The following is a 19,032-nucleotide window of genomic DNA, read 5'->3' on the forward strand; positions in this document are numbered from 1 at the left end:
TATACTGTATCCCCAAATTGTATTGCGTTATGTTATGTGGCACATATCCCTGCACAGCTCATCCACAAGAACCCGCTGGCTAAAGAAATAATTGAATTATGAAGTGAGATGGTGAAGGGTGTTTGAGGTTTGGGTTGAAGTACCAAATTATTTGCTCTCTTTAAAGTTTACATCAGGTTCTCCTAAAATCGGTTGCTGCACTGCCCTGTTAACTCATGCTGCAGCTAATATCTAAAACTGTTGCAGTATAAGTAGCACTTATTTTTACATGTCTTTGTTTACCTTACAGTTTCACAGATAAGTTTGCTCATCTGTCATGTTCCAAGGCTGCCAACATACTTACTCAGCAGTGATGAGCACTGACCGTATCAATCTACAAAATGTGGGCATTTCATTGACTGAAAAACCTGCAGTTAAAGCTGTATTTCTGCTAATTAAATCACTGTTTAAATTATGTTGCTTCCACCTCCAAAATGGACTGTGGGAGTGAAGGGATAATTACTAGTCCTAGCCCTTTTTGGGCTACCCCAGATCAGGTGTATTCCCCAGACGTTCACCTTCAACTAAAGTTAGAGATAGTCGAATTCTATAAGATGCTTAATTGGGCCTAAAGGTCCAGGCTATCTCTCTCTAAAGGAAAGGAATGACTTGAAGATGTTACCGTCTTCCAGATAGCACTTTTAATAGGTTTAACTAGACTGTAACCTTCTGGATATTATGAGGGTCTGTAATACTCCCCCAGAATTCTGTAGCTCCTCAGCAAAGAGTGTACAGAGAGTGAGTTCACGAGTTTGATACAGAAATACTCTGTGAGACAATTCTAAAAATATATAGATTTATTAAAGAACTGACATGTAGTTAACAGCTGGTGAGTCAATCGCAATTTTAACAGTTCAAAATACAAATAGTTTACATTTCTTATTCTCAATGATCCTTATTCTCAAATCTTAACTTCGTTACATTTTTACATTTCTTCTTATCTTTAATCCAGAATATCAAATAAGAGTACCTTTTGATCCCTGAGACTCAAAGAGTTAAAAACTTACAGAGCCTGCCTCTGAAGTTGAGAATCGCTTGCCCCTTCCAGCGACTTCTGACTTTCTATCTGAAAGTTCCATATTTTATACCCTTTTTGCGGAGGTATATTCTTTGAAGTTTTCTGCTGATGTAAGCTAATTATCTCTAGTCATTCTTTCTGTTGACTTGTTTTCTACTCTTACTGTCAATTCAGCTGTTAACTTGCAGACTTCTGTCTCTACCTTTAGGTGTTCAAATTTTATCATAAAAAATGGTTATGACTGATGTATCTATTTGATGCCATTCTTACGAAGGTCTTCCATTCAATTTTTAAATCACCTTAGCTGTTTATAAGCAGACCTCGTGTCTCTTAACTGTTCTATTTTCAACACAAACACAATGTGATTGCTTGGTGCATCTACTGATGTCATATTTACAAAGTCTTCTGTTTGTACCTTTTACAACATGTAAATCAAAAACACTTCAACTAGGGTGTTCTATGCATTTCTTAGCTACTTCAATGGTATATCACAGGCGTCGTGTCTGCTTGTTCTCAGTTTAACATAAAACTATTTTACGGCAGGTATTTACTTTACTTGATGTCATTTTTTCAAAGGCACATGTTTTTTTTAATTTATGTGATGCTTTCTGAAGTGTTGGTTTATAACACTTAACTTAGGCATTGCTATTGTGTTTCTTCCAATGTTCAGATAGAGGAACCTTCAACCTGCTGTTTCAACAGGGCTATTGTCTTAGTATTAACAACCGATTCCCATTTCAAAAGCTTGTATGGTGTTTACAACTTTTGTGTTAACAAACCATCTTATCTCAGAAGCCTGTATTCTGTTTACAGCCTGTGTCTTGAGGCTTTTAGATTTTTAAACCCAGTTTTCATTTTTTAATAAAGTCAGAATTCCATTCATAGGATGGTGTATCTTTCTGAAATATGACTATTCCTTTACAGGAGCAGAGAGGTTGAAGAAGGAAGATAACAGACATGGAAAATGTCTTAAACTTAAAAAAATATATAAAAGAGGAATACACAGAATAAATGAAAAGTAAACTTAAAATAAAAATCAAGAATAGGAAAGAGAGAATGGGAAGGAATCAAATGAGAATAAGGCAAACACAGGCAAAGGGCTGGATTTTGCCAATGGGGAGCATTTGGAGGCGGGACTCCCACTTGTCGGGTTTCAGTCCCGCCTCCATCGACTTCTGGCCAACCCACACTATTTTCCCTTGCTTGACCTTGTTAAGCCCGCCTAGCGGGCTTAGCAGGCCAATTAAGGGGAAGCCGGTTACAGAGAGCGTCATTGTTTGACAGCTCTGTGAAGCTGTCAAACACTGACATTCTCTGTAGTTTGATGAGTTCTTGTATTCAAGACTCATCAAACCTCTTTCTTTAGCAGAAATTAGATGGTTGTTGCATTGAAAAATGCAGCAGCCATCTGTCATCTCTGCCATGGAGATGCGAGACTCTCCGCATCCCCAACGATTGAAGCCTGCAGGAAGAAACAAGTGTAAGTAAACTTTTTCTAACACTTTCCACTTACCTCACATACTCACCTCTCCACACTTGCACCCATCACTTACCTTCACAGCTCACTTTTGCACCCCTCCGACCCCCACAGACCCACTGCTCGCCTCGGTGACCCTGGCGGGGTTCGCAGCCTTCGGGAAGCCCGCACTTGTGTGGGTAAAATGGGGATAATCCTCTTATCTGCCTGTTAAGTACCCATTAACAGGTAGTTAAGTGGCTGTAATCCCCTTCCCGCCTCCAGGAGACGGAACCAAATGAGGGTCGGCTACCCGCCTCCTGGGAAGGTGGCACGGAGGTGGGTTGGGGGCAGGATGGGTACCCGTCCCCAGATTCTGCCATTTTCCCGGCAGTCCCGCCTCTAAACCTGCCTCCCCAGGGCTGGCAAGATCGCGCCCAAAGTGTTTAAACCATTTTATTGTTATGTTAAGTTGTATTTTAGGTTTAATTTAGTAGTTTAGGCTACAACATTACAGTAATAAAGGTATTCCTGATATTTGAGTAGATTTGTTACATTAATACTAGTATATAATATTACATTGTGAGTTGCATTGGATTTCACTCCTTTTCATTATAAAATGCCTTCTCTGTTTGTGAGAAATGCCACTGGAGGTATGTTAATGCAAACAATAATGAACACGTGGAAGAGATTTCAAGCCTATGATTGTATGAAGGATTCAGGCATTTCTAAATTGACCAAGCCTCACTCTCGTGCTTTATATTGAACCATTCCATGAGATGACTGCCTACTTATCACTCCCAGGTATCTGCCATCCAATGTTGTACATTCCTATCATTACAAAGTAGGGGTTAGTAATGTGATTGGAAGAGGATGGACACCTGTTCATCACCCACACTAAAAGAGAGCATGCATGCGATGTAAAAGCGTTGTGTATTGTGATTTTTAAAAACATATTGGAAATATAATTTAGGTGGCCTGGAAATACTGGCAGATGATACCTGTTTTTGACAGTATAGTTTGGAAAACAAACAGACTAGCTGGCACATAGGATAACATAAGATTACATAGGATATACGGCACAGAAACAGGCCATTTGGCCCAACCGTCCATGCCAGCATTTATGCTCCACTCGAGCCTCCTCCTGGCTTTCCTCATCTAAATCTATCAGCATAACCCTCTATTCCCTTCTCCCTCATATGCTTGTCTAGCCTCCCCTTAAATGCATCTATACTTTTCGCTTCAACCACTCCCTGTGGTAGCGAGTTCCACATTCTCACCACTCTTTGGGTAAAGAAGTTTCTTCTGAATTCCCTATTGGATTTCTTGGTGACTACCTTATATTGATGGCCTCCAGTTATGCTCTTCCCACAAGTGGAAACATTCTCTCTGTGTCCACTCTATCAAAACCTTTCATAATTTTAAAGACCTCTGCCTTCTTTTTTCAAGAGAAAAGAGACCCAGCCTGTTCATTCTTTTCTGATATGTATACTCTCGCATTTCTGGTATCATCCTTGTAAATCTTCTCTGCACCCTCTCCAGTGCCTCTATATCCTTTTTATAATATGATGATGACCAGAACTGTACGCAGTACTCTAAGTGTGGCCTAACCAAGGTTCGATGCAGGTTTAGCATAACTTCCCTACTTTTCAATTCTATACCTCTAGAAATAAACCCTAGTGCTTGGTTTGCTTTTTTTTATGGCCTTGCCAACCTGTGCCACAACTTTTAGTGATTTGTGTATTTGTACTCCCTTTGTTCCTCTACCCACTTAGACTCGCACCCTCCAAGTGATAAGTGACCTCCCTATTCTTCCTACCAAAATGTAATACCTCACATTTATATGTGTTGAACTTCATTTGCCAATTATATGCCCATTCTGCAAGTTTATTAATGTCCTCCTGTAATTTGTTGCAGTCCTCCTCAGTATTGACTATCCCCCCCCCCCCCAATTTGGTGTCATCCGCAAATTTAGAAATTGTGCTTTTGGTTCCAACGTCTAAATCATTAATATAAATTGCGAACAACAGTGGTCCCAGCACTGATCCTTGTGGAACACCACTGCCCGCCTTCTGCCACTGTAAGCACGTTCCTGGGAAGATCGGCAAAGCTTTCAGAATTGTTGCTGATTTGTTTGACAAGTTGCAGCAGCCCAGATGCTGACAGCTTGAGTGACTTGACTGTTGGTGGTGACTCACCAGGAGGTAATGACATTGATGGAAAGTGATTGATAACCCTGACAGTGCCCCACCCTAACCACTTAACCATGTGCATTACAGTAGTTCCTGCAGGCCTGGGCTGAACAGTGGAACAATGACCAAAATAAGTATTCAAATGTGTAAAAACAATGCATTTGGATCCAACAGGGATTTTTACACAGATTTATGACCACTAATGAGTTGCTAATGTGAAAATAATTTTCTTTTCTGACTCTGAATTGCAGGAAATAAAGACAGATGTAGGGAGCCTATTGGGTTGATGACGGCTTTGAGGGCTCTTCAGCAAATGTAAAAAAATCTGAACATTCCACTGTTGAAAAGTGACAGCACCTACACTTGATGCTTTTACTTGTCAACAATATACTGTCAGGCCTACTCTGAAACAATTTATCTTAGAAAAGAAAGCAAATCAAGTTGAAATGCAAGTTTCCAGTAGGAGATTGCAGGACGGGTTTGAATATTCCAATCCTGATCAATTCCAGTTGTAGACGGTTACAATGTTTGCTGTTGATTACTTGAGACTGCAATAATAGGGATAAAAATAAATAAAAACAGTAGACTTTTGATTTACTGCCATGTCTCTTCTAGGTAGCGCAGCCTTGATTAGTTCTGTTCCATTCTTCTAGATTTTGTTTGTCTCTTTCATCCTGTTCCCAGCTGGTGTTGTCCCATTCTCTCCTTGTTTATGACTGATTCTGAAAAAGTGTTACACCCGAAACACGATATCACTGGTGCTACTAGTGACTATGGCAGCAGACTTTATTACTTACATCTATCTATTTAATTTTATTTTTTATACACAACATAATTTAATATAAAATAAATTTGTTAACTTTCCTGATGTATTCTGATGCATTAATGAATAAAACTCTTTACTCTTTGATGGCGATTGGGTGTTGGAGTGACCTCAAGGCATTGAACGAGGAAGAATCATCCTTGGAGATATGAATAAATAGTTTCAATGTTGAATTTTAGATAAACTGTAGATTTTACTGTAAAGTGATCTGGAAGACAAAGGCTAATAATTAATTTAGTTCAAGCCCAGCAAATGATAATGGACACAAGGCATTATACATGAGATGTCATTGACATGGCTATAATAGAAGACTTTGCTTTTTCAGAAGGGGTGTAATTACATTGAACAGCATGAAGTTCCTGTACTTGCACTGTAGATACAAACTAAACTTGCCAAAGAAAGTTAGGGCTTGTCCATTTCAGTCTAAGTACCATTTTTAATGGTGTGATAAGCCTTAATTGCTGCCAAACAACCTATCACTGAAAATTAACTTTTACAAGTGTGGAGTCTCATTCCTTCAGCTTTTAATTATTGTTGAAGATTTTTTTTAAATTGAAATGTTTTTTAACTTTTTCTTTCTATCTCTTTTTTCCCTCTCTTAATCCAATGTTTATTTCACTTTCTTTATTTCACTTTCTGTACCTGATTTCACATTGAATTCACTATTCCAACACTTCCTGCTTCAGACTCTGTGCTGTTCATTAACGATTCTTCAATCTGATTGGTTAAGGAGATACACAGTTGCTTGCCCTCTAGAGGGTGCCATGCCATTTTGATGCCCTGCTGACAGCAACATGCCATGCAAAAGCTCATGGAAATTAAATGGGCAAGGACAAGTCCAACAAACAACGGGTGCTGTTCGTTCACCGGCTACAGTAAATTCTGACCCCCTGTTTATTGTCTAAAATGCATATGTGCTTTACAATCTGAATATAGAGCCACAAATCACAAGATTTGGTGGGCTTGACAGGGTAGATGCAGGGAGGATGTTTCCCCTGGCTGGGAAGTCTAGAACCAGGGGTCACAGTCTCAAAATAAGGGGTCGTCCATTTAGGACTGAGACAAGGAGAAATTTCTTCACTCAGAGGGTGGTGAATCTTTGGAATTCTCTACCCCAGAGGGCTGTGGAGGCTCAGTCGTTGAGTATATTCAAGACAGAGATCGATAGATTTTTGAATATTAAGAGAATCAAGGGATATGGGGATAGTGCATGAAAGTGGAGATGAGGTAGAAGATCAGCCATGATCCTATTGAATGGTGGAGCAGGCTCAAAGGGCCAAATGGCCTACTCCTGCTCCTATTTCTTATGTTCTTATGATTTAATTATGGTATCTAGTTTCTTTAAGCAGTCTTTGAATTCGGTACAATAAATAGAAATTGTACATCTAGGACCAGCACTTCATGCAAAATAGACCACTAAGTGGTACCAAGTGCATTTTAAGGGTCTCACGTGTTACAAAGTCTGTGATGCAACAATTAAAACAATGATTGAGAAACCCAGGCGCAGGGTCAAGCCCATAGTGCAGGCTACTATCAAAGTTAAAAAGAGTAAAAGAGGTGAGATAAATGAGCATGCAGTATATTGGATCCAAGAGAATGGCTATAAGAGACAGACAGAGGGAAAGAAAGGGGAGATAATAAAGAAAATCTGACAACCACTCCACAACATTGGAATATAATTACAAAATACTGCGGATGCTGGAGATCTGAAATAACAACAGAAAATGCTGGAAATACTCAGCAGGCCAGGCAGCATCCGTGGAGAGAGAAACAGAGTTAACGTTTCAGGTCTGGGACCCTTCATCAGAACTGGAAAAAGTTGGAGATGTAACAGATATTAAGCAGGTGCAGAGACGGGGGGGGGGGGGTTAGGAGGGGAGGAAGAAATAGAAAGAATATCCTGTACTTTTGTAAGAGGCAGGAAAGATAAAATGTTGCAAATGGGAATGGCAAAAATCATACTGCATGAAAAATGGGGGCAGGGATAATTATCTGAAATTGTTGAACTCAATGTTGAGTCCGGCAGGCTGCAAAGTGCCCAATCGAAAGAGGAGGTGCTGTTCCTCGAGCTTACGTTGAGCTTCATTGGAACAATGCAATAGTCCGAGGAGAGAGAGATCAGAGTGGGAGTGAAGCGATGAATTAAAGTGACAGGCGACCGGAAGCTCAGGGTCACCCTTACGGACTGAATGGAGATGTTCCGCAAAGCGGTCGCCCAACCTGCGTTTGGTCTCCCCAATGTAGAGGAGACCGCCAGAAACGCCTCGATTTTAAAATTCGCATCCTTGTTTTTAAATCCCTCCATGGCCTCTTCCTTTCCTATCTCTGTAACTTCCTCCAGCCCTACAACCCTCTGAGATCTCGGCACTCCTTCAATTCTGACCACTTGCCCGATTTTCATCACTCCACCATTGGTGGCCGTGCCTTCAGCTGCCTAGGCCCTAAGCTCTGGAATTATCTCCCTAAACCTCTCCGCCTCTCTACCTCTCTTTCCTCCTTTAAGATGCTCCTTAAAATCTATCTCTGTCACCAAGCTTTTGGTCACCTGTCCTAATATCTCCTTATGTGGCTCGGTGTCAAATTTTGTTCGAGAATCACTCCTGTGAAGGGCCTTGGGAAGTTTTACTCTGTTAAAGTTGCCATATAAATTCAAGTTGTTGTTGTTGAGTGCCCATGCCCCAAGGAATTGGATTGAGACCCAACCTATTTTACTAAGGACACTGACAACAATCAGGCAAGGAAAATGTTCTTTTTGTCAGCCTGGGCATATTTGAATTCAGGTTCTAGTGGTGAAATGCTAGTGTCTAACCCTCCCATAGCACCCAGTTCTGGGAAAAGCTACCTCTTGAGATGGTACTCTGTGCTCCAAGAGGCACTAGTAGCACCTCACTTACATTACATAGAAACATAGAAACATAGAAGATAGGAGCAGGAGTAGGCCATTGAGCCCCTCGGGCCTGCTCCGCCATTTAATGAGATCATGGCTGATCATCCAAATTCAGTACCCTGTCCCTGCTTTCTCCCCATATCCCTTGATCCCTTTAGCCTTAAGAAATATATCTAACTCCTTCTTGAATATATTTAATGAATTGGCCTCAACTGCCTTCTGTGGTAAAGAATTCCACAGGTTCACCACTCTCTGGATGAAGAAATTCCTCCTCATCTCAGTCTTAAATGGCTTACCCCTTATCCTTAGCCTGTGACCCCTGGTTCTGGACTCTCCCACCATCGGGAACATTCTTCCTGCATCTAGTCTGTCTAGTCCTGTTAGAATTTTATAAGTTTCAATGAGATCCCCTTTCATTCTTCTAAACTCTAGCGAATATAAGCTTAATCGACCCAATCTCTCTTCATACGTCATTCCTGCTATCAGTCTGGTGAATCTTCGCTGCACTACCTCCATGGCAAGAACATCCTTCCTCAGATAAGGTGACCAAAATTGCACACAATACTCAAATTGTGGTCTCACCAAGGCCCTGTACAACTGCAGCAAGACATCCTTGCTCCTGTACTCGAATCCTCTTGCTATGAAGGCCAACATATCATTTGTCTTCTTAACCGCCTGCTGCACCTGCATGCTTACCTTCAGTGACTGGTGCACAAGGACACCCAGGTCTCGTTGCACTTCCCCTTTTCCCAATCTATTGCCATTCAGATAATAATCTGCCTTCTTGTTTTTGCCACCAAAGTGGATAACCTCGCATTTATCCACAATATACTGCATCTGCCATGCATCTGCCCCAATCACCCAACCTGTCCAACTCATACTGGTGTTCCTCTGCATCCTCTTCACAGCACACACGCCCACCCAGCTTTGTGTCATCTGTAAGCTTGGAGATATTACATCTAGTTCCCTCGTCTAGATCATTAATATATATTGTGAATAGCTGGGGTCCTAGCACCGATCCCTGCGGTACCCCACTTGTCACTGCCCTACACTCGGAAAAAGACCCATTTATGCCAACTCTTTGCTTCCTGTCTGCCAACCAGCTCTCTATGGTGCCGCTGTGTGTAGACTGACTATAATATAAATGTGACACAAGAGGATTCAAGTGAAATTGTAAAAGCAGCATTCTAATTGTGCACTAAGTGTTTAGAATGATGTTGTAATCATTCATAGCAATGATACTGATCTCAATGGAATCTAATGTACATTAATTCTATGCATAAAAGTCAGTTCATCAGAATTTGTTGTGGGATTGTGAGTTACCACTTCAATTGGATTCAGCTCAAACGTCCCTATGCGAACAAGTGCACTAAGTGAACCATTTGACCATGAAAAGTTCCAAGGTAACTGCAGTCATCCATGACTGCTCATTAATTCACTTTTACAATCGCAACGAGCAATCGCACACTGTGATAAATGTAACACACGTTCGTATGGGAAAATATGCAAAAGGTGACAGCTGTAAAGGCAGGAATGGTGTTGTCTGATGCACACAAAAAGTTCAGAAGAGCTGGTTTAACAAGGCGGAGTTAAAAAAAAATCTAAAATGCAAAAAGCATACATGCATTAGCAGGGCTACTTTTATTGTCATATACAAGAATGGTTTGCGTGTCAGTTTAATTTGTGATCAGCAAACAATGGGTAAGTTCGGTTGCCCAAATCAGAATTGAACTCCTGCAAGGATACTCTTGTCATAATTTGGTAGCTTGAGATAAATGCAATATATTTTTAGTTAAATATCCAAAAGTGCTCACCCAGAGCCCATTGCTAAGTAAGCAGACTTTGAATACCAAATAAATGTGTGCTGTTTGCTTATAACTGAAAGGAGAAAGAGTTGGATAAATGTGCTGCGTGGGCCTCTGTGATTTTTTTTACTGTACTTTCATCTATTTGCATGTAAGTGCTTGTGAACTCGCTTCATATGTTCACTGACGACAGGCAAAGCAACACAAAAGGTGTGAAATCGAAGCTGTCTGATAACTGGATGTGGCTGATTAATAGAAATTTCTCGGTGAGGCTCCTGCAGCTCAGAGGCTGAGCCTTGTGGGGGTCACTGGAATGGAGCAGCTGTAGAGACAGCAGGAGCAAGAAGGACAGCTTGACCAGCCCTTCCATGGTAAGCACAAGTAGAAGGACTAATAGGCTCTTTAGCTTACAGCATTAGCAAGAGTGACAGCGAACTGTGCTAATTGGTCTTTGGCGTACCAATAAAGCATCGGCGCCCTGTTCACTTTCACTTGTTTAGAAAATGGGTTGAAGAAGGTTTACCAAGTTCAATCAACTTTGTCTTGTTAGGATTTTATTCCTATCGTATTGGGTTGCTTCCATATAGATTTAAGGCTGTAAATAACAGTATCACCGTACACTGTTAAATCAGCTTTCAAACTAACTATTTAAAGTTAAAATTGAATTGCCTCTCATTTATTGGCCCAAACAAACTGCTTTTCAATCCTCTAAAAATTATGAGGGAAAACAATATCTCAGCCTCTTTTCAATAAACTTTTTAATTTCTGTAGATGAAAATGCTGCTGGGTATTTCAGCGAGACATTTTACATACTGGGACTGTGTAACCAGTAACTTGTAGCAACTAACTATTTTTTTTGTAGTTCAAATGCAACAGGTTCTGTGGCATGCCTGACACAAGTTGGTGAGGATATTGTGAGAAGATATGATTTGTTGTAATTTTATCGACTGGTCCCAAGAGGATGGCTTTAAAGAGATGTTATTGCCACAGCCAGAAGCAGTCTGCTGCGCAATCTCTACCTCAGCACCACTGTGCTGGCCAACTTGGAAAATCTGCACTGTGATGGATGCTAACTGTTAACTGTCACCATACAGGTTTGAATTTCCAATTTAGATTTTATTGCAACTTAGATTAAAAATAGTACATTTATTGCACCAGGTGCAATCTGCAATACCCTCTATTGACTGGGTAAATTCTCACATGAGACAATTAGCCGGAGGAGAGGCCACAATATTTTACTCTCACATATCAACAGGTAATATTTTGCCGCTGATTAAAATTCTTTATGCTGTTTAATCCTACTGTGTGAAAAAACCTTCTTTGCAATAGCACCAGCTGTAGCTGAAATTATGCCATTATGTATGGAGCCCCGATGACCACAGAATGACGCCATTTTAAATTGCTTTAGTTTTAAATATACCTAAAGGTGACCAGATGCCAGAAGTAAACACACCCCAGGCTTGTGAGAAGAGAACAGACCAGGCCTGTGAAACGGCGAGCGCTTGCTTAAAGAAAAAAGGCTGTTCGACTACAGGTCAGGCACAGGGGTGTCTGCATGTAAATACATTGCTTTAAACTGGTTCAAAGGAAAGCATCAAAGTAAGTGTCCTCAACCTGACATCAAGATAGAAATAATGGCGACCGAGCAGTCAGAGGCAGACTTTTCCAACACTGAAACTAAATCAAATCTTTTCCAACAATGGAGAGCTCATGACATTGATGTATATTTGTAAAGCAAAAGGTGACAACATTAGGAGGGACGTTCCTTCTCTCTGCAGAAGGACAACTTCCCTCAGTCCCAGAAAGGAGTGGTGAGATAAGCACTGGTACAGGGACCATAATGTAAGCCTGATAGCATATATTTTCCTAACATTAACAGCTTAAGGCATCAATACAGCTATGGATGCAGAAGGCACGTGGCAAAAAAAAATCTGAAGGGTGTGAAATTGGCATGATTAATAATTAGAATTATTAGCACATATGCCAGCTGCTCATGTATGGGCTATTCTTTGATTTATGGCATCATAAGATTCTATATCAGTGGTAGCGCAGTGCCAGACTATAAAAATCCAGGCATTTCTCTCTCAGCCTCTCTGGTATCCTCTCTATCAACCTCTCTACCATGGTCTCTGCTTCTTTTTGCTCTTGGCTTTCATAATCACCGTAATAACTTTACCTTGGCTTATGCAACAGTGTAGGTTACTTCAACCTGGCTGTTTAATGATGGAGGGTGGAAGGGGGAGAGTGGGATTTGGGATGGTGTTCAAGCTACTAAGGGGCTGGCAGACTCTCACTCTTACTTACAACTGTTGCCAGGCTGCAAACAAGCACTTCATGGGAGATAGAGGAGGTGCTAAAGGAAAGACCATTTACATTAACAATAGAAATAATAGCTGATACCACAGGGGTTGTAAACAGGGGCATCTCTTTTCCAGCCTTAGTTTTGTGCATTTATTAAACTGTCACCATATATTTATGTATCAAAGTACTTCTATATCAAAGTAGTTTTTCACCCTTAGAATAGATAGTATCACTTTATCACCCCTGAAGCACCCAGGCAACCCCTATAGGCCGTATTTCAAAAATTAACAACAAAGGGATCTATATAGCACGGTGTTTTCAGTTCTGCTGCCATCTTTATTGGATTACATTTATTCAAACCAGTTGGGGAATATTAAAAAAAAACTAAAGATGGGCTGCTTTGATTTAGAAAAACATTAAAATGGAGAGTTTTATACCTTTACAGAAATTGCTATTAAAAGACTATGGCCTAGAAATTCAGTGGGTTGCACCAGCCGCTAACGCCATAAAAGGGCTATATTTCCGGCGCTAGACACTTAGCGCCTGAACGCAGACCGATCTGCGCCGACGCCCAAATTCAGTTGACATTTAGCGCCGGCGCAAAGTGTTTGCGCCCGCTCAGGTGCGCGCGCAGCTTATGGCGTCATATCGTCGCGCAACGCTGTTTGTGCGCCCCAAACCGGAAATTCAGTGGCGCCCGCCCAATGTGGGCGTGGCGCTGCTAAGAACTGTGAGGTGGAACGCAAAAGAGGCCCTGTGGGCCTCGGGGAGCGCAAATTAAAGGGCACTTACACTGACCTATAAAGCCCAGCCATTTTGCTGCAATGACTTTACTGCTTTGGATTTCTGGACAGAGACCAAGGGACAGAGGTTACTGATTTGGGACAACATAGGAGAGGTATTTTTGGCTTCTGGCCAGTGCTTTCACATTTGATTCATTGTGATTTATCTGTTCTCAACTTTATTATGGGGGCTGTATGGGGGGCCAACCCTCAGTTGCAGCATTATGTGCGAAGGGCTCGCAGACGCTGTGAGAGAGGGCCAGCCATGCCTAGACGCAGAGGGGCCATCAGGCGTCGGCAACGTAGGCCTTACCCACTCAGGCAATACCGGCAGCAGGTGTCCTATCTCACCATGACTGCGGCGCATTGTGTGAAGAGGCTGCGCTTCAGAAGGGAGGTGGTTGCAGAGATCTGCCAGCTGCTTCACACAGATCTGCGTCCACGGCTGATGTGCAGGACGTCTCTCTCGGTGGAAGTGAAGGTCACGGTCGCTCTGAACTTTTATGCAAGCGGCTCCTTCCAATCCGCTGCTGCGGACATAGCGAACATCTCCCAGTTCGCCGCGCATCGCTGCATCCGGCAGGTCACCGATGCACTTTACGCGAGGAGACACCAATTCATCTCCTTCCCCATGACCCGACAGAGGCAGGAGCAGCGTGCAGTCGGATTTGGCAGGATCGCGGGCTTCCCCATGGTGCAGGGCACCATTGACTGCACGCATGTGGCTATGCGGGTGTGGTAAACCACGTTCACTATTGTATCACTGTTAGTAGTTAGCACTGTTCACCACTGTTCGTTATAACTGTATCACTGACCACTATTGTATCACGGTACGAGGTCGCCTCTTGCCACACTGCTATACCTGGGATGACCACTGCCGACTCCGCCTTGGCTCCACCCACCAGGCCAGGTATAAAGGTGAGCGACTGGCTGGTATTCCTCCTGCTTGGATCGGATCACCCACGAGAGTGGGCTCTGTTATTTAGTCAATAAAAACCTTTAGTCACCTTCGTAACTCTTCGCCTTTTATTGGAGGAATTGATAGGTATATCAATTTTATTGACTAAATTTAATGATGTCCAACAACGAGTCACAACCGGCGGAGGAGCCACCAGCGCAGCTCCCAGGAGCACAGCCACACCAGCCAGCTTGGCTGCGAGCCCTCAGACCGCCGTACCTGGACCTGAACCCACGAGCAGCAAACTCAGCCGCAGACTTTAAACACTGGCTGGTCTGCTTCGAATCATACCTGAGAGAATCCAGCGTCCCTCAGGCATCCAAACTAAGTGTCCTGCAGGCACAACTGAGCCCGAGAGTATACACTCTCATCGAGGACATGACTACCTACGAGACCGCCATCAACCTGCTGAAACAGAAGTACCGGACCCCGGTAAACTACATGTACGCTAGGCACCTCCTAAGATCACGGCCGCAACAGCCAGGAGAATCAGTAGCCGAATTCTCACAGGCGCTATATGCACTCGCCAGGAACTGTGAGTTTAAATCGGTGTCGGCAGCCGAAAATACTGAAGATAATATCCGCGACGCATTCCTGAAAGGCCTACGGTCCGAGTACTCACGGCAAAGACTGCTGGAAGCTAAAGACCTCAGCATGGAAAAAGCTGAAGCCCTCGCTATCTCCCTGGAAGTGGCCCACCAAGATCAGGAAGCATTCACCAGGTACTGCTCGCGACCCTGGGACTCGGGCCCGACCCCTACCACAGCACCCTTCCCAGCGCCGCCCCCGGGACCTACCTCTGCGTCGGCGTCCCGGACCCGACCGGCCCCGCCACCCCCGGCACCGGCCCCGACATCGGGCATCCGCGATCGGGCCGCCGGCTGTTTTTTTTGTGGCCAGGAGAAGCACCCGAGGTCGCGCTGCCCAGCCAAGAACTCCATATGTAAAACCTGCCTGAAGAAAGGCCACTTCTCCAAGGCCTGCAGGAGCGGATCCTCAGAGGCCAGCAGTGCCGCATGCGAACTATGGGGGCGGCCATCTTCGTTTAGGGCAACTGAGGCCAGCATCCCCACACATGAGTCATGGGGGCGGCCATCTTTGTTTAGGGCAACTGAGGCCAGCATCCCCACACATGAGTCATGGGGGCGGCCATCTTTGATTAAGGCAACCGACCCCAATAGTGCCTCATGGGGCCCTACCTCGTGGGAGACGCCATTTTACTCACCACGCCCGACCGCCTCGCCCGCAGATGACAACGACTCGCTCGGCTACACACTAGCTTCCGTCACCCTGGACCAAGCCCGCCCGCACCATCTGTCCAAGTCAATGATGGACATCAAAGTGAACGGCCACGCCACGACCTGCCTGTTCGACAGCGGAAGCACGGAGAGCTTCATCCACCCAGACACGGTGAGCCACTACTCCCTCTCTGTCCTACCAACGCGCAGCCGAATCTCGATGGCATCGAGGTCCCACGCCACGGACATCAGCGGCTACTGTGTCGTGACCCTGTCGGTTAAGGGCACGGAGTATAAAAACTTTAAACTCCTCGTCCTCCCCCATCTCTGCGCTGCCGTCCTACTAGGGCTGGACTTCCAATCCCACCTCCAAAGCGTAACCCTAGCATACGGTGGACCCCTCCCCCCACTCACAGTCAACAACCAGCAAACGTTAAACCGCCCACCGCGTAACACCTGCAGCCTCTCCACCCTCAAGGTCCCGCCACCCTCTCTGTTTGCTAACCTTACCCCTGACTGCAAACCCGTCGCTACCAAAAGCAGGCGGTATAGCGCCGGGGACAGAGCCTTCATTAGCTCTGAGGTGCGGCGCCTCCTGAAAGAGGGCATTATCGAGGGGAGCAGCAGCCCCTGGCGTGCCCAGGTCGTAGTCGTAAAGACCGGCGATAAAAACCGCCTGGTCATCGACTACAGCCAGACCATAAACAGATATACCCAGCTGGACGCATACCCCCTCCCCCGCATATCTGACATGGTCAATCAGATTGCACAGTATAAAGTATTCTCGACCATCGACCTGAAGTCGGCCTACCACCAACTCCCTATCCACCCTGAGGACCGCCAGTATACCGCCTTCGAGGCGAATGGGCGCCTATACCACTTCCTTAGGGTCCCCTTCGGTGTCACTAATGGGGTCTCGGTCTTCCAAAGGGAGATGGACCAGATGGTTGACCAGAACGAACTGCAGGCTACATTCCCCTACCTAGATAACGTCACTATCTGCGGCCGCGACCAGCAGGAACATGACGCGAATCTGGAGAAATTCCTCCGTACGGCCCAACGGCTGAACCTCACCTACAATAAGGAGAAATGCGTGTTTAACACCACGCGCCTTGCCATCCTCGGCTGCGTAGTGGAGAACGGAATCATCGGCCCCGACCCAGAAAGAATGCGCCCCCTCATGGAGCTACCCCTCCCCCACTGCCCTAAAGCACTTAGGAGAACCCTGGGGCTTTTCGCCTACTATGCCCAATGGGTACCCAATTACGCGGACAAAGCCAGACCCCTCCTGAAAGCCACTTCCTTCCCCCTCACGGAGGAGGCGTGCGCGGCCTTCTCCCTCATTAAGGGAGACATAGCCAAGGCCACGATGCACGCAGTGGACGAGTCCATCCCCTTTCAGGTGGAGAGCGACGCATCCGACTTCGCCTTAGCCGCCACCCTAAACCAGGAGGGGAGGCCAGTGGCCTTCTTCTCAAGGACCCTACAGGGCCCCGAGATCCGACATTCGTCGGTCGAGAAAGAGGCCCAGGCGATCGTGGAGGCAGTACGGCGCTGGAGGCACTACCTGGCAGGCAAACGATTTACCCTCCTCACCGACCAGCGTTCGGTGGCTTTCATGTTTAATAACAAGCTGAAGGGCAAAATCAAGAATGACAAGATTTTGAGATGGAGAATCGAGCTCTCCACCTACGATTATGAGATCTTGTACCGGCCAGGCAAGCTGAACGAATCCCCTGATGCCCTTTCACGAATGACATGCGCCAGCGCGCATATCGATAGGCTTCAGACCCTCCACGACCAGCTCTGCCACCCCGGAGTCACCAGACTCTACCATTTCATTAAGGCCCGCAACCTGACCTACTCCATCGAGGAGGTCAGGACCATGACCAGGAACTGCCAGACCTGTGCGGAGTGCAAACCGCACTTCTATAGGCCGGACCGAGCAAGCCTGATCAAGGCCACCCGCCCCTTCGAGCGCCTGAGCATCGACTTTAAGGGGCCCCTCCCGTCCTCTGACCGTAATGTGTACTTCCTCAACATCGTTGATGAGTACTCCCGTTTCCCCTTTGCCTTCCCCTGCCCCGACATGACCAGTAGCACGGTCATTAAGTGCCTGAATGCCCTCTTCGCCTTGTTCGGGTTCCCGAACTATATACACAGCGACCGGGGCTCCTCCTTCATGAGCGAGGAACTCCGGCAATTCCTCCTAGAGAGAGGTATTGCAGCAAGCAGGACCACCAGCTACAACCCCAGAGGTAACGGTCAGGTGGAAAGAGAGAACGCGACGGTATGGAAGGCCGTCCTCTTAGCCTTAAAGTCTAAGGGCCTCCCAACCTCCCGCTGGCAAGAAGTCCTCCCGACAGCGCTGCACTCCATCCGGTCATTACTTTGCACGGCCACTAACACCACCCCCCATGAACGAATGTTCGTTTTCCCCAGGAAGTCGACTACGGGAACCACTCTACCAACCTGGCTGACCGCCCCGGGGCCGGTCTGGCTGCGGAAACACGTGAGGACCCATAAAACGGACCCCCTGGTCGAGAGGGTGAACCTCCTGCACGCCAACCCCCAGTACGCCTACGTGGCGTACCCAGACGGGCGGGAGGACACTGTCTCCCTACGAGACCTCGCACCCTCAGCCGATCCGGAAACACCGCCACCACCCCCCCCAACCTCAGTCCAGGTAGACGGCATGCCGGAACCCCACGAGCCCTCGCCGACCACGCAAACACCAGCATCAACACCGGATAAGGCACCAGCACCGGATAAGGCAACACCACCGCTGCGGCGATCGGAGAGGCTTACGAAGCCTCCGGACAGACTGACCTACCAGAATTGGTAGTACACTTCACCCCGCCGGACTTAATTCTAAACAAGGGGTGAATGTGGTAAACCACGTTCACTATTGTATCACTGTTAGTAGTTAGCACTGTTCACCACTGTTCGTTATAACTGTATCACTGACCACTATTGTATCACGGTACGAGGTCGCCTCTTGCCACACTGCTATACCTGGGATGACCACTGCCGACTCCGCCTTGGCTCCACCCACCAGGCCAGGTATAAAGGTGAGCGACTGGCTGGTATTCCTCCTGCTTGGATCGGATCACCCACGAGAGTGGGCTCTGTTATTTAGTCAATAAAAACCTTTAGTCACCTTCGTAACTCTTCGCCTTTTATTGGAGGAATTGATAGGTATATCAGCGGGCACCTATCCACAATGCCGAGAATTACCACAACCGGAAGGGCTACCATTCCCTAAATGTTCAGCTGGTGTGTGACCACAGGCAGCGCATCCTAGCTGTTAATGCCCGCTTCCCAGGAAGCAGCCACGATGCATTTATCCTGCGCCAGACTACTGTGGCTGACATGTTCGAGGCACAGCCTCCACCAAGGGGATGGCTTATCGGGGACAAGGGCTACCCTTTGTGTACATGGCTCATGACCCCGCTCCGCGCGCCCAGGACCCCAGCGGAGGAGGCATACAATGAAAGCCATCAAGCCACAAGGAACATCATCGAGCAAACGAT

This window comes from Somniosus microcephalus, chromosome 9, assembly GCF_052327205.1.
Source record: "Somniosus microcephalus isolate GS21.2 chromosome 9, FLI_Smic_1.0, whole genome shotgun sequence".
NCBI classification, from domain to species: domain Eukaryota; kingdom Metazoa; phylum Chordata; class Chondrichthyes; order Squaliformes; family Somniosidae; genus Somniosus; species Somniosus microcephalus.